Here is a 14,113-nt window from a genome sequence, read left to right on the forward strand (position 1 = left end):
ACTTTTCCATGAGTAGAAACATATACAAAATCACTTATTTATTTGCATAAAGATTTCATGCATATTTCTCTCATAGTCTTAGTATATGTGTGTGTTTTTAAATGTATGAAAAACGTTTGGCTAAGTTTTAGTATTCAGTTTCTTAACACAAAAGGGAAGTAAATTGAATTATCATGAGCTTTTGAAACATGTTCTCAAAAAGGAATTATTGTCTAGGTGTGTATAGTTCATAGAATTACACAGTATGCTCTTTAATTAACATTGAGACAATGTATAATGGGTAAAAAATGCTGCCTTGTAATGAAATCAAAGAACTTGATTTAAAATTCACGAGTTATATATCTGAATCTTTGCTGGATCAAGGACATGTTAAGTGACTTCTCTCTGCCAAAGGTATAGCTTGTCTGAAAGGTGCTAGCTTTCATAAATGAGCACTTTAGATTGCCAGGTGAAAAGCCCATGTGGGCTTTTCCAGGGTGTGGGAGGCTGGGTCACGGCACAGCCAAGTGATAGGGGAGGTTGCAATTGTCTGGCTTTTTGGTAGTGGTGGCATGTAAAGGAGTGCCTGACTGCTCCAGTGATACATCACTGTCAAAGGCACTGTCTGCAATTGAGCAAATGCAATTAAATATTATCTAGGAACCAGATCATGACATGTTTTCTGTGACTTTGTTTTAATTTTGTTTCTTACTTTGCTGCCTTGTTGTTGTTGTTGATTATGATTAAAGGCATGCTCTGCTAGGCAACTAAATCCACTTTGGAAATGTGAACTTTTTAAATAATCTACTAAGATCTTACTGGTAGAGCATAAACCAAGTTCAGACAATGTCTGGAACTAACATTAAAAGCCAGAAGTGATTGCCCTTTCAAAAACAAAGCCCCAGAAAAACTTTGGCAGTAAATTATAACTAATTATGTGTGTGCAATACCACACAAATAAGTACTATGTACAGAGGAGTTGTTACTTAAAGTTTTCCTCTCTATTCCCAGTTACAAAAGATAACTTGTTAGATTACTTTTCTGCACTTTAAGTCCACCCCAGATTCCCTCAGTAGTTTTTTAGGGGAATCTAAAGCAAAAACCATAAGACAAAAGAACAACAGCAGCTCAACCAATCTGATATGAAACCTTGACTCACAGCACCTTGAGGCAGTTTATAATCCAGCTTTCTGGAAAAACGAGTTCTCCCTGTTGCTGGGGAAGGGAGGGTAGGGATGAGAGTCTGTGTCATAGATTTCAAATGTAGCTTCATTTGTAACATCAAGCACTGGTTGCAGTGCTCTGTACTTTCAAGAGTGCTTTTAAAGGCTGTTTTTTTCCTCAGGTAATAAGTTTATGATATGTGTCCAAGCGGATAGATTTTTGAGAAATTGCTCAGCAGGGTAAATCTGATAAGCCTTTGCTAAAATTTCTCTCAAGTAATTGGAGGGAAAGAGGAAATGAAAGTTACTTGGGTTGGCTTTAATCTCACCTAACTTCAGCCCCCTACCTTGTAAACTGCTCAATGTTCTTTTGTATCTGTGAGTACATGGGGGCATGCTCAGGGTGCAGCAGTGCTCTTTGAGAAAGGCAGATTACCCTGCAGAAGGGTGGGGGTTTTCCATGGTGTGCTCTTCTGGGGCCATGTGCTGTGTGGGGTCTGCTGCTTCACCAGACCCACGTGTCCCACCTGTGCCTTTGCAGCCCATGGCTTCTGTAGCATCAGCTGTGTCCTGAGATAAGCTGAGTCTGTCGTAGTCACTGTTACAACTTCATTCTGAGTCTTACCTGTGGTGTGCTTTCCTTACAGTCCTGGATTGAATCCCACTTTTGTTGAAAACAAGCAAAGGACAAAATCTGAAATGCTGTGAAAATCAAGGAAGTTTATTGTTGTGTTTTGTAAACTAACTTTCCAGCAATTTACTGAGAATTAACTAATGCATGTTGTGCTTTTTGATAAGCAACACTACTGGCCAATCCAAACTAAATTTCTATTTGTTTGGGTTCCAGTTCCTCCTGACATAAGTTGCCCCTGTCTGTCAGATTTTAGTGGTTAGTGTCTCAAAGTTAACTTAATTCTCAGATGGAGAAAACTGAGAAGCAGGTCTTAGAAGTTAGAAAGATGAATTTTGTCTATGTGGTTGTATAGGTTTTGGGTAGGACAGAGAGTCACCAGGAGCATGAATGTCCTCCGTCCTTGAGGACTTTCCAGTGTTACTTAAGCAGGATTAAAATGGATCACAAATCAATGGACAGTATGGGTTGTGCATCTGGTCCCTAGCATCATTGCCTGCTGTAACAAAAGTATCAGAACAAAGAAAAGCAAAAAATAATACTCCTAAAATTTTACTCTGTTAAATTAAACTCCCTGCAAATTGTCTGGAATATGATTTTTGTGAAGAAACCTGTGGTGAGACTTCTGGAGCCTGTGCAGTTCAGACAATGATGAGGTAGGGAGTTGATGATATGCATAAATTTTCAGAGTGCAGGGTAGTAATAATATTGCAGTATTGGGGATTGTGGTATGTGAGAAAAAACCAGAATCTTCTAAATGAAATCTGATTAATGTACTTTAAAAATTCGTGCTTTCATTACTGTGAAATATCCAGTATATAACCTTTGATTTTGTGTTCACTGTCACTAGGCCTGTCACTCAGTAATGCTCCTAGCTTGCCTAACACTTTCCTCCTGCTTTCCAGAAGCTGTGCAAACACCTTTTAAAATACAGACGTGTTGCAACTAGTGAAATGTTCAGACATTTCTGAGAAATTCTGGCTGAGGAGTTTCTGGCTGTATTGTAATACAAGAGATTTGTAAAAAAGTCATTTGATACGTAAAAATAACTAATGATGGAATCCTAATCAATGTGAGAAAGAAAACTCTCTTAGATGACTGAAGTCAGTCTGAACTCAAGATTTATGGGATTCACAGGCTCTTCAATCCTAAATTTTCTCACAATATCACAAAAAGCAAAGTTTACATACCAAGAAATCTGAAAATACCAGGTCAAACATAAGCAATTAAATCCTAAGCAGGGTCCTAAACCAAGAATGTGTGGCCAGTAAAAGGGCCAGCCAATGGGTAATGCAAGGTCTACCAACATATCAGCAAACAGGGAAAATACTTATTTTTCCCCTGAAGTTGTTGAAGGAAAAAATAAATCATTGTACTATTGCTCCTATTGTAAAGAATATATTTTTCTTAGTGAAAGATAGGGAAAGAAATATAAACGTGGTGTATAAACAGTATATGCTATTTATTGTGTACAAAAGTGAATACTATTTATTTTAGGTTAAAAAAAAAGAAATTGATAAAGAAAATTACATAAATCAGGGAATCTGCCCTAAATTTCAATTTCAAGGTGTTTGAACATTTCTTATAATTTCTAAACCTTGCAACTTACAGTGAACCTGTTACAATACATTGATCAAATTCTTATTACCCTCCAATTTTTTGTTGTGATCATTTGTTAATTTCAGCTTCAGTTTGAAGGAGCACATTTCTGTTTCTCAAACATTATTCATGATTTGGTGTTACATCTTTCCTACGTCGTTTTCCACAGACATTTTCCTGGCAGAACATGAGGGATCTGCTCTGAACTAATGTTCTTTATTTTGTGAACCCCGAGAAGCTGTTCCGATGTATTTGAAGCTGACAATGGCGGATTTTTTAGAACTGTGTTTGCCAGGGCCATAGAGAAAATAATTAGTTTGATCTTTTTATTGAATCAGGAATTAAGTCATTCCAGGTTTTTGTTATACTTTATGTCAACAAAGTTGTGGAAAGCTTGTGTTTCCTTTAGGAGGGATGGTTTAGCCATCCTGTGCCATGGGATTCATGCTGGTTTCTGAGCTGTAATTGAAATGCACGTGGTCTGTAGTGGTGTGCCAGGTGTGTGTTGGATGGGTAGGACTCAAGGCCAGATCTGCACATGGGCAGAAGCAGTAGACATGATTTCTCTGAGCTTTACTAAAGCCAGAACCTGATAAGAGACCAGAGCGCTGCAGTGAGATCCCACACCAGGTGGGTTTTGGTGCAGTCATTTCTTTCCCTGGGAACTGTCAGAATTGTAAATGTACAGTGGAAAGCATCATGTGCTAATAATTGACCTGCAGCAGTGATCCCATAGACTGCTTACATCTCATAAGTGAACCAACGCTCTTGGTTTACATAACATTTAGTAATTCTGCTTGCAATATACTTTTCCCTCACTAGATGTCCTAGAGCTCTGTGGTATCCTGGACATGGTATGATTCTTGGTAAACTAAGTCTTGGAAAAGAGCTGGAGACATGACATAAGTGAATTCTTCAGTATTTTTGAAATCATAATTCACAAACCTCCCATTCCCCCACCTTTGCATTTGAGAACCTTCTCTGGATTTAGGTCCCTAAAATGTACATTCCTTGTTGTCTTCTGTGATGAGGATATATATATAATATATATATATATATATATATATAATTATACCCTATAGCACTAATTTTGCTTTTTAAGAAGGGAGAGGCACTTTTGAATCTGAAAACAATTCTGTCAAACAAAACAATCCTAGCATCAATTAAAGGTCTGTGATATTTGTCCAGTTATTGACTCAGTAGAAAATAATGTTAGTGTTCCCATTAGCCTTAGTTTTTTACAATATGGAATTGTTCAACTTAATTTAAGTAATAAAAAGATTATGAAGCAAATAATTAAAAGAAAATATCACTTAATCAGTGCATTAGGGAAATGGCAATGAGTTTGGCTCTAAAGACATTTTCAATCTATTCTGTTTAGATGAAAATTATGATAGCAGTGAATGGTATTTTTCTTTCATTCAGTTGAATTCCTGGACATGATACATCTCTAGGTTCTCTTATTGCTGAAAGCTCATTCTCAAGTGCTTTGGAATGCAAATGTTTCATCTTTGGGTCACCTCATACCTTCCAGACCTTCTTTCCTGGAGTTGACTTCTGAACCCCCTAATAATAATATTTTGGTCCTGTTTCTCCTCTTCCAGGCAAGCCTTGACAGCACAGGCAGGATCCAGGAAGGCAAGGGAATAAAAGGACTTTTCTCCTTTTGTCACTAGGCCAGCGTAAGGGAGGGGTGCAACAGTTAATGTGCAGTCAGTTCTAAGATGCCAGCTAGATTGGCATGGTCTTTACTGCACATACAGCCACTGCTGCTGTGGGCTGCTTTGGATTCCCAGTTCAGGGAAGTGGCATGCCTCCTGTAGGTATTACCTATAAAGTTTTGTGTTGGTGGATGTGCTTTAAAAAACTTCTCCAAGTTTCTTCAGATTAAGGAGGCAACTTCTAAACACTACAGAGGTTTCCTTTCACCAGTTGCTTAAATCTTAATCTGTATGTTTTAACCTAATAAAAGCAGAAAGAGAGCTAATATTGAATTACATTGTTAGAGGCTTGGTTTTCACAAAGTATTTCATAAAGTGCTGTGGGAAGACTAAAGTGTCATGGAAAGCAAAATGTGACCTTTACTGTTCTTTCTATTGCTGAATATTTGAGGCTGGCTAAAATATTTACAAAAGAGCTAATCTGCACATCTAAAGAGGTTCCAAAAATTAAAAGCAGCTGAGGAGAGCAGTTCAATGTCTGGGAAAGGATCTGGCTGTATTTTCTGTATCGATATACACATGAAATACAAGAAATTATATTCTATGTGTTAAGTCTGTGTGGTGAAGATGAAATGTCAGATTCCACATCTAAATTTTTACGTGTCTCATTAGACTACAAACATTCAGACTCCATTTTTTTTTAAGTTGATCACATTAATGCAGACATTAGTTGCTGTCCTGGGGTGGTTTTCTATTCCCTGCTCATCTGCTCCATGCCCAGAAATGGTTGCTGTTGCATTAAGGTGGGTCCAGGGCAGGAGGGAGCCTTGGGGCTTTTGCACAGCCTCACTCCCGGGGGGTGTCTGTCATGCTGTGTGCACTGAGGTTTTCAGGGTTTTTTTTACTTAGCCAGCTAGGGGTTTTTTGTTAGCTTAGGCAAGGAGGGTGGGTTTTTTCCTTTGCCTGACCTTGGAGGCTGTGATAGCAATCCTTGGATGGCTTTTGTATCGAATTGGATGATTTGGTTTCAGTCTGAGATCAGAGAGAATCAGCAGGGACAGCGAGCCAGCTCCAGAGCTCAGCAAAGCCTCAGGCAAGAGGAAAGAATCCCAAATCCACCTGCTTCACCTGCAGTTGCCTTGGGTGGTTTTATGGTAATGCTCTATTCCCTAATCACCTGCTTGTGCCCAGGAATGGCTGCTGTGGCTGTAATGGGAGCCAGGGGCAGGCTGAGCCGGGAGCTTGGCCCAGGTTTGTTTGGGCTCTCCTTGCCCAGGTGAGCTCTGCTGCAGCACGGGTTGTCACTGCCTTGCCTTTGCTGGATTTGATTTTGCTACCTTAGGCAAGGAGCTTCTGGTTTTTCCTTCCCCTGCTCTGGAGGCTTTTCACCAGCAAATCCTTTTGGTGGCTTTTTGAAGGTGGGGGGAGGATGTTTGGTTTTCTGGGTTTTTTTTTCCCTTGAACTCTTTCGGCTTCGCCTTCCTTGCAGTCTGTTTGGGGGGCACCCCGAACCCGAGACCTTGGAAAGCAGAATCAATTCTCTTTTCAACATGAAAAAGAACATTAAACTCCACCAGCTTCACCTGCTGTGAGGAGGAGACCCCGGGCAGAAATCCAGCAGGTTCCAGGTTCCCAGCTGCTGTGTGAGCTCCTTCCTCCCCTTCCCTCAGCCAAAGAGGGGCAGCTCCATCTTTGCCTCACGGCCGTGCACTCTGCTGGGGGGCTGGGGGTTAAGGCTTTGATATTCCCATCCTTTTCTGTGCCTTGTGGGCAACCTCTTTTTCCTTATTTATTTTGTTTTGTTTTGGGTTTTTTTTGTTGTTGATGTTATTATTGTTGTTTTTAGTTAATAAGCAGTTCTCTTTTTTTGTACTTTCACTCACCAGTATCCATTCCTGTCATTGGCAGAAGGAGAGTTATTGAAGCTCTTTCTCTTTAGATGAAATGCTCATTCCAGGGAATTTTTTCCTGAACTTTGTCTCGAAACTGAGACAGCTGTGAAGAGGGGACCAACACCAGCAATTCAACAGGTTCCCATTTGTTTTGCCCATGCTGCAGCATGAACCTTTTGTATTGGGATTTTTTTTTCCCTTGAGACAGGAGCTGGCATCATTTTTTTTTTCTCCCCACCATGTTGCCTCTTTCCCTAGCATTTTGGCTTTTTTCCACTGTGGGTGCAAGTGTATGTGGGGGGTAAGGTCTGACAATTCAATATCTAGCATCTATTTAGTCATTGCAGAGTGTTTTTCTCCTAAACTTGTCTCTAAACGGAGATAATTGTTCATCCTGCTTTTAAGCTGTAAAGCCTCATCTTGTCTTGGCTTCACTTGGTGGATGTCCCGTAGCCCCAAGAATTAAAACAAAGCTCTGGAGTTGGTTACCTAACCTTTGGCATGCACATCCAGGACCAGAGGGCAGGAGACTGACACCATTCAGCATTTTAGGGTTAACTGGTGCTCTGTGACATCCCCTGCTCACACAGCCACACCCTGTACACATCTGTATGCTGTGTATGTGAATATAGATCTTGTCACTTCCTGCAGGAGTTCAATGGTGGCAAAGCTCTGGAAACCCAAGTTAATGGAAAAGAATTTTAAAAATGTTCTTTGGGTTCTTGTTTACATGATGGAACAAGCAGGAGGAAGCAAAAACAGGCAGCCCTTCATTCTGCTCCCCAAATTGTTGGGGTGCTGCCAGCCCACAGCATTTCTTGTGGCTTGCCTTTGTGCCTGTTCCACACTGTTTACTAGCTGTTGTCATGAACTAGGCACAGAAATCCAAGGAAAGAACTTGTTATTGCTAAAAAGAGAAATTGCCAGAGTGAAAGGAAGGTATGTTGTCTTTGATATCTGTGCTGTCAGCACATTTTATATCTGGTATCTGTAGGAAGGCTTGAAGTGCAGGACTGCTGAAGTCGAAGTACCTCAGCAAAGGAGAGATTCATCTTAAAAGATTCTGGGAGTCTGCTCTGACATTTTGCATTTTAGGGGACCTGTACATCTGCAATGGACTTCTGAGCTGCAGGTTCCCAATTTTTCCTACAGGCTTTTTGCAGGGGTATATAGTAACAGAACCAGTGAAAATGGCTGTAAAATGAGAGGTGCAGATATAGGTTTGGTATTAGGAAGAATTCTTGACTCAGAGGATGATGAAGCACTGGACCAGGCTGCCTGGAGAAGCTGTGGATACCCCATCCTGGAAGTTTCCCAGGCTAGACTGGATGGGGCTCTGGGCAACCTGGGATGGTGGAAGGTGTTCCTGCCCATGGTGGGGGGATTGGAACAAGACTCTTCCAATTCACACCATTTTAGGATTGTAATTAAGCTTCTATGGGCAGAAAAAAGCCTCATTTCAGGTGATTTGGGAGCAGCCAGACAGTTCTACCAATGCACAGAAACCAAGCACGCCAACAGGGCAGGAGAAAGTTGTGAAAGGGGAGGACTGAGCTACTGGTAAGTGTGTAAGCCAGTATTATTCCAAGATCATTTCTGTAATCACAACGTTGTCTTCAAATGCAGTTAACAAAGCCAAATGTTAACACAGTGTAATGCATTTCTGATCTGAGGAGTGCTGTATCTTTTAGGAAAAAGTATAACTGTGACAATTTTCAATAAGTGTTTGTTGATGAGGCTAAACCTGAGTGGTTTTTCTTTCCCTGAATCATCTTGTCCAGTACAGGACATTGCTAAACATGTATAAAGGTATGTATCTTTTGTTTGTTAATAGAGTAATTGTGTGACTGATCTGCTTTTTTGTTGATTTTTACTTCATAGGATATAGCAGTAATAAGAACCATTATGAAGAGTAGCATTATTATTTGCTGCCCTCTAGCACGTGTCGAAGTGTCAGAAGACTGGAGGAGAAATTTTCTGAATTATCCTATTTCAGTGTCTGAAGCCAGACCAATTTTTAAGACAGGAAACTCGGGCAATTTTTAGAAAGAGGGCACAGTATACAAAGGAGTTAAAATATTTTGTTGAAATCAGAAATGACAGCATTTAGGATCTTGTGCAGGTAAGAATTCCTGGGTGATATGGCTTAGAGGTTACAGTGTAGGTTGACAGACTTGATCTTAAAGGACTTCTCTAACCTTGGCAATTCTAAAATTCAGTGTTCTGAAGTAAGGCCCTTTAGCTCAAGCTCTGAATTAAACCTGGATGTTAAAAACTGAGGCTAAGCAAAGCTTATGCATGTTGTTCTGTTTTGTACTTCATCAGGATTCAAAAGGGAGCAAGTGATACAGCACAAGGGAACAACATAATTTTTGAAGCCGAGGATGTTGGTCTTGGTTCAGTTTCCTCTTCCAGTTTACACAAGTGTTTGTGAATAACTTGGTGGTTTGAAAGGGTGGGAGAGGAGGCAGCTGAAGAGAGACTTTTTTTGAAAGATCAGGATCATCCTTTGTGTCTAGGAGTGGGCAGATGTCAGAGCTGAAGGATTTCTGTCCTGATCGTATTAATTTATTGGATCTTTTGTTATAATTTAATCCTTTAGAAGAAAGACTTTGCAGCAACTGTTCTTTTTTTCTGCCCTACAGAGTTACATTTCTGCAAAATAACATTTTGCAGTGTTGTAATGAGAGCATTATGAATGCTGCCAACAGCAGACAGAGTACAGGATGGTGAAACAGTGTATTGGCACAAGCTGAATTCACCTGGGGTCAGCCCTATGCCTTGTAGTGTGAACCACTCTCAATTTCCTGTGTTCACCTTCTCTCTTGTGGTTGTAACAAAGAGAGAAGAAAAGAAAAGCAATATTCTGGATGGATGATAATAAAACCCCAAACAACATATACAGAAGTATCCCTGTTTACAGTTAGAAACGTCCACTTTACTGACTTCCATGGATTTTGAATAAGGTCCTGCAAAGGAGGTGTATCTTTGTGATTCTGTTTTGTGAGGCTTGGAAGAAGTGGCGATTCATATTTTTAATCTACTGCTTTCCATCTCAGTGTGAATGGTCTGTGCTGGTGCTCAGTGAGTCTGGTCAGAGGAAAGGTTGGGTTCTGGCCAGCAGGATTTCTGGCAGCAGTTTACCTGAAGGAAGTAGTACAGAGGAGTTAGGATCCCATGCCAAAATCAACTGCTGTAACAGTTCATCCTCTGGCCACTTTGTCCTATCTGTGTACAAGAGTTTCCTTTGTTTTCATGTTTGACATTTTACTGTGCTCTGTGGTCTGGCTGCCACATCTCACTTTATTGACAAAACTGTTTCTTTTTTTTTTTTTTAACTGCCTGTTTCAGAAAACTATTTTTATCCAGTAGAGAATGGCAAATTGCAGTTTTACTATTTTTTACCTATTGATTTGGCCACCTCTGCCAAGATCTTTGGTGGCTTCTGCTACAGGAGACCTGGAAGGATGGGCATACAAGTATGTCTGTACTCCTAGAAGGAGTGAGAGAGAAAACTACTGTCCATAGTTCTTGTAATGTTCCTCTTTTTATTCCAGTGAAACTTTTTAATTAAGTAAAGGTCTGTTCATGAAGAAGATCTGGTCTGGGTTGCTGCCAGCTGTAGAAGAACTTTCAGCTACAGGGTGATCAGGATTTTCCTTCCCTGTTTTCTCCTTTCCTGGTGTCACAATTGCACAGCCTGTTAAAAAACTTTCACAGCTCTTTTTCCATGGCTTTGACTTTTGAAAGCAGACACATTTCAAGAAAAATCCAACAAGCTGTAAAGTTCACAAAGGCTGAGGACAGTGATTGCTTTTAGACTGGAACAATTGAAAGGACTGTTTAATCTAAATATTGCTTGGTGTTGGTCCTTGGGTAAAAGAGCCACAAAGAAAAGAGAGACCCTTAGGGTCGTAACAGCCCTTTGTAACTTCCTTGCTTAGACCAGCTGTTGCAAAACTACTCAGAATTTAGGGGCAAACAAAATCAAAAGTGGAGAAATGGTGCTCTTATTTAAGTGAAGTCCAGGAATTAGTTTGGTAATAATATAAGGAGTGGAAGAGGGATTCCTTTGTGCTGAAGATGCTGACCCTTTGATTGCCAGCTGTGGCTCAAAATTTAAACCAGTGTTTTCCTTGTTTCTGTGGTTTTTGCTGTAAGAAGTTTTTCCTGTCATCTTTTCACTCAGTAAATGTAGGCACCCTTTGTTTAAAGAGTGCCTGGGGATAGAGCAAAAATTTCAAGGACTTAATTTCAAAATGTATAAGGCTGTTAAACAATCAAATACTGGTGGTGCTGAGAGGAATGTGTATCTCCTTTGTTTCACAGTACTGAAAATTTGCCTAGAGGCTCATAGATGGCCATCTAAATAATGTGCTAAGATTTTCAAAATCAGAAACTGCTCAATACTTGGGAACATTTATTTATCTTGGACTCGTTCCTAAAAAGGTTTTTGAAAATAGGATGAAATTCCAGAATGAAAGAAGTACATTTTGTGTAGCTGTGGATTGGTAGAAACTCAGGCTGCTGATGTAGAAATACTAGAAGGCAAGGGAGACCTGAGGCAATGTGTGCTGAAGTCAGAAAGAATAGCGTTATATACCCATAAATGCAGAGAACGTGCACTTGTTCAGGGAACTGTGGGTGTGGAGGCCCAAAACCCTGGTGAATGTGGCAGCATTTAGACTTTTCAGACTCTGCAAATAAACTGCTCAACACTAGCTTGTGCTGCAGTCCCAGCACTCGCGGCTGGTTTTGGTTTGGATCTGACAGGGATGCACCTCAAGGTTGATGGAAGAATGAAATAGTGAGAAGCTGCAGAATAAGACTTTGGGGAGGGTCTCCACTGTCTCCTGCATGTCCTTGCCTACTTGCTGCTCATGCTGTAGGAAAGGTGTGCTCTTAACTCTGTTACTCTGGTGCAACTAATTTCGTTTAAATACACATGAAAACACAAAGAGCTGAGATTTGCCCATCTTTTTTCACAAAACTCACCTCTTTTGTCACTGTTACTCAAATTGAAATTAAAATTTGATTAAAGAATGCATTAATTTGGTGATGTGGGTTTATCATACTTGCAGGAGTTTGGATGTGTGATTATTGATGTTTACAATACGAATAACAAATTTTTTAAGACATCTCACTTCTTTGCTATTTTTTCTGTGCACTAATCTTAAAATTTCTAGAGTGCAATTAAACATAAGACACTTCTGCTCTAGAGAAAAGCACAACAGAGATAATGTGATATATCTACTGTTATAGCTCTGGCTTCTCTCATTACAATACCAGACTGAGACAAGAGATTTAAAAAAAGTTGATGCTCTGGTGGAATATAGACATAGTCTTTCTTTTTACAGTAAAACCAACAATATGTTCTTTTGCAATTCTCAGTTCTGTTCCTTGCTGGAATGTGTCACCACCAGAGGGTGACATCATGACTGAGTTTCTGAAAGTCAGAGGCACGTGTGGAGCAGCTGGGTGGAGGAGCAGGCACTCAGTTCTGTGGCACTGAGTGAGGAGTACTGCCATGAGCCAGAATGCACCGCAGTGTTTGGGTAGTGCTGATGAGCTTCACAGTGAAGCAAGGGATTACAACTGCAAACATCCTCTATCCTTGCTTTCTATGACTGCCAAGAGAAATAAGAATGTATTTGTTGTTGTTTTGGGGTTGTTTTTTTTGTTGTTCTATTTTTGTTGTTTTGTGTTTCTTTGTTTGTTTTTGTTTGGTTTTTTTTGTGGGGTTTTTTTTTTTTTTTTTGGTGTATTTCTGCATAGGGTTGTCTAGCTCAGCAAGGACTCAGTTGATTTAACCAAGGCCCCATAAAAATGGATTTCACTCTGCTCTGGGTCACCTAGTGACTAGAGTTCAAGAAGTTCAGGAGAACCGCAGAGGAAATATTCTGGTGTGTGCTTTCAGCATGCCTCTTGCAGGGCTCTGCAGCCAGCCAGCCGTGGTGTGTGCATGGCCAGGTATCTTGGGCAGACCCAGATGAGCTGGGAAGGGACAGGGTACCTTGTTGTTAGTGGCAGGAAACCTACTATTATCAGTCAGAACAAAAATACAGGTCTCCAGAGAGGTAAACACAGCATCACAATCACTGAAAAGCATCCGTCCTCTGCTTATTTCCTGCTTTAAAGTGTGGAAGTGTTAAGAGCCTTTCTCTTGTTTTCTCCAGTGTATTTTGCTAATTCAAACAGATTCCAAAATATTTTTTCCTATCTTCTCCTACTCTTCTTTGCCTTTAGAAATTCCACCAAAAATCAAACACAAAAAGACAAAGGGAGAAGATAAATATCATCCTGTCTTCTCACAGCTTTCTTCAATTTCTGGAAGAAAATGTGCCTATGTAATGAGTTTCCTTAAAGTGAAGGGAACTTCTATTTCTTTAGTAGATATTTGCAGTGGGTGAGAAGAGGATTACAGGGCTGTCTGTGGCTACAAGTGTCCAGAATGGGGAAAAAAATGAACAGAATAAAAGCAACTTGAATTCACAGAAATCACTGAGTTTTAGATTTCATTCTTAACTTGGATCCACTAAACTGAGAATTTGTCTCTTTTTTAATTAGGTTGAGGCATGAAGTTGTTTTCCTGGAGTTTTTACTTATGTCTCGGTAAGGCAGTGAAATTATTCAGGCTGGAATAAGCATTGTCCACAACTGCACAGCACCAGCTCTCACAGTGCAGTTCACTTACCTTAGGAAATCTGGAATTTGGATAATCAATAGATATTTACAGCTCTGATTTCCTTCAAGACACTGGTTGCAGGTATTGCTATAGAGACAATATTTGAAATATTTCAGTATTGGGGATTTTAAAGATCAATTTTGCTGTAGATGTTGAATCTGTGTCTGAAGATTCTGGGTTTTAAGTACCTGAAATAGTAGCTATTTTAAGATGTAGAGTGAGATGTTCTACATTCACAGTCACATTTTGATTTGTATTCAGATAATAAGAGGAATATCCTTTTTCTTTGTGCAAAAGAGAAAACATTAAAGCTAAATACAATTGACCAGACTATGACTTAAATCTCAACTTCTGGTGTCTTGGAAATCCCAGATTAACAGATGACCAGCAGGCACCAGTGCACCTCAGAGCAGCCTTCACCTGCCTCTGAAATAGGCAATGTCAGGGTTTGGAATAACTCATTTCATTTCTGTGAAGGGTGCTCTATGCTGTGCAGGCTGGGT

Source organism: Vidua macroura, chromosome 6 (assembly GCF_024509145.1).
Source record: "Vidua macroura isolate BioBank_ID:100142 chromosome 6, ASM2450914v1, whole genome shotgun sequence".
NCBI lineage: Eukaryota > Metazoa > Chordata > Aves > Passeriformes > Viduidae > Vidua > Vidua macroura.